Source organism: Babylonia areolata, chromosome 29 (assembly GCF_041734735.1).
Source record: "Babylonia areolata isolate BAREFJ2019XMU chromosome 29, ASM4173473v1, whole genome shotgun sequence".
Classification (NCBI taxonomy): Eukaryota; Metazoa; Mollusca; class Gastropoda; order Neogastropoda; family Buccinidae; genus Babylonia; species Babylonia areolata.
In genome coordinates this window covers 29,713,170-29,715,574 of record NC_134904.1, presented here as the reverse complement: position 1 = coordinate 29,715,574, position 2,405 = coordinate 29,713,170, and positions in this window count along the sequence as shown.

The following is a 2,405-nucleotide window of genomic DNA, read 5'->3' as shown; positions in this document are numbered from 1 at the left end:
GCGGGGGGGGGGGTGCGGGGAGACGGGGGGGGGGGGGGGGGGGGGGGGGGGGAGGAGAGGAGGAGAAGGGGATTGGGAGGAGAACGAAGGTTAGGGTGCAGCAAATGTCTGTCCCATAGGGTATGGTAATCCTCTCCTCAGGGTTAACTTTTATATATCGGTATGTTAATGAGAATGACCCAGAGGGGTGCTGACTATACCATTGTGATGACACGTCACAGGAATCGTCATTGTTATAGTGTTGCTCCTCTCCCCTCCTCCTTCTCCTTCTCCTTCTCCTCCGTCCTCAACGACCCCAACCCCTACACCTCACTCCTACCCCCTTTTCCTTGCCACCCTCATTTGCTTACAGGAATCGTTATGCAAAAGTCTCCCCCCCCCTCCTCCTAAACGACCCCACCCCCCTACACCCCACTCTACCCCTTCCCATCCTCATCTGCTCACACCCTCTCCCCTAATTGTCTTTCCAGTAGGGCATGTTACCTTGCATCCCATAATGGTCGGCTAATAATATTATTGTCTTTTCAGTCGGGTGTGTGTACATTACATCACCATAATGGTCGGCTAATATTGTCTTTCCAGTCGGGCGCGTACACTTACATACACTCTTATAAATGGTCGCGGCTAACACAGCAACGATTCGCATAAACCAACCCTGGCGAAAGGCCAGGGCAAAAATCAGCATTGGCGTGTTTATACATTAATGCATGATGCCACGGCACTTATCAGTGTCAACACATACAGGTCATGCAGCTAAAAGCCTGATTGTCGGGTGGTAGTTATACATGTTGCGTTGACTGTATCAGGACCTGCAGCAAACAGTCGTGGTTCACTTAACTCACTCAGTACGGCCAGTCCTCTCTTCTCCTCTACACAGACCTCTCGGATGTCCAGTGGGTGTCTGAATGACCCAACCTTTAGCTTCCGTCGTCAGAATTGTGGTATTCTTTGTCAACATTCACCTCTTCAGTGTAAGAGCCTTCCGCTTGTAATATTTTGATGGTGGTAATTGGGGTGAAACGCTGTTAACGTCGTCTCTTTCGCCGTTCGTATGGAGAGAGTTAAACAATCTGACGGTCAGCAGAACAGAATCCGGGGAGCTGATGTTACAAGTCACATTGCGTGTTGATCTGGTGTGGACGTACAAATATGCACACGCGCGCGCGCTCATCCATTCCGGTTGTCCGGTGGTGGGGTGGGTGCGCGCGAGTAAGCACGCACGCATGCACACGCACAGCACAAGCACAGCATGCACGCGCACACGCGCGCGCGGCACAGCACAGCACAGCACGGTACAATACAATGCAATGCAATACAGAGCAACGAAACGAAACGTAATATGCCACACCACACCATGTCACACCACACCACACTACACAACACCACACCACACCACACCACACCACCTTATGCCAAACCACAACACAACACACCACACCCTGCCACACCACACCACACCACACAACACCAAGCCACAAACCACCACAACACACCATGCCACGCCACGCCACACCACACCACACCACACCACACCACACCACAGCACACCACACCACACCACACAACACCAAACCACACTACAGCACACCACACCACACCATGCCACGCCACACCACACCACACACCACACCAAACCACACCACACCATACGCCAAATCACACCGCACCACGCAGAACCACACCACACACCACACTACACCACACCACACCACACCACTCTACACCACACCACACCACACCACACCACACACCACACTACACCACACCACACCACACCACTTTACATCACACCACACCACACCACACCACGCCGAACCACACCACACCACACCACTCTACACCACACCACACCACACCACAGCACAAACAAAGAATAGAAAAACAACAACTGATGTATACCTGTTTGGACAGAAAAACAGTGTGAATGACAAAGAGAAGAACAAGAAAAATAATGCCTTAAATTACGAGGAAGACTAAAAAAGAAACATTTGGAACATAAAAACAATTCAATGTTCAGCTATTGACCTGTTTTCTGCTTTCATTTGTTTTATATGGTTTGATTTCTCTCTTTTTTTTTTCTTTCGTCTTTTTTCTCACTATCATTTTATTGTGACCGTTGTTTGTGTAATGGTCGATATTTCGTATCATTGTGATATTATGGACAAGACTGATTGGTTCCTTATGGTAATTTTAGAATATCTTTTGAGTATCATTGAATATGGAGTGGAGTGATGGCCTAGGGGTAACGCATCCACCTAAAGGAAGCGAGAGAATCTGAGCGCGCTGGTTCCAATCACGGCCTGCTCAGCGGCCGATATTTTCTCCCCCTCCACTAGACATTGAGTGGTGGTTTGGACGCTAGTCATTCGGATGAGACGATAAACCGAGGTCCCGTGTGCAGCATG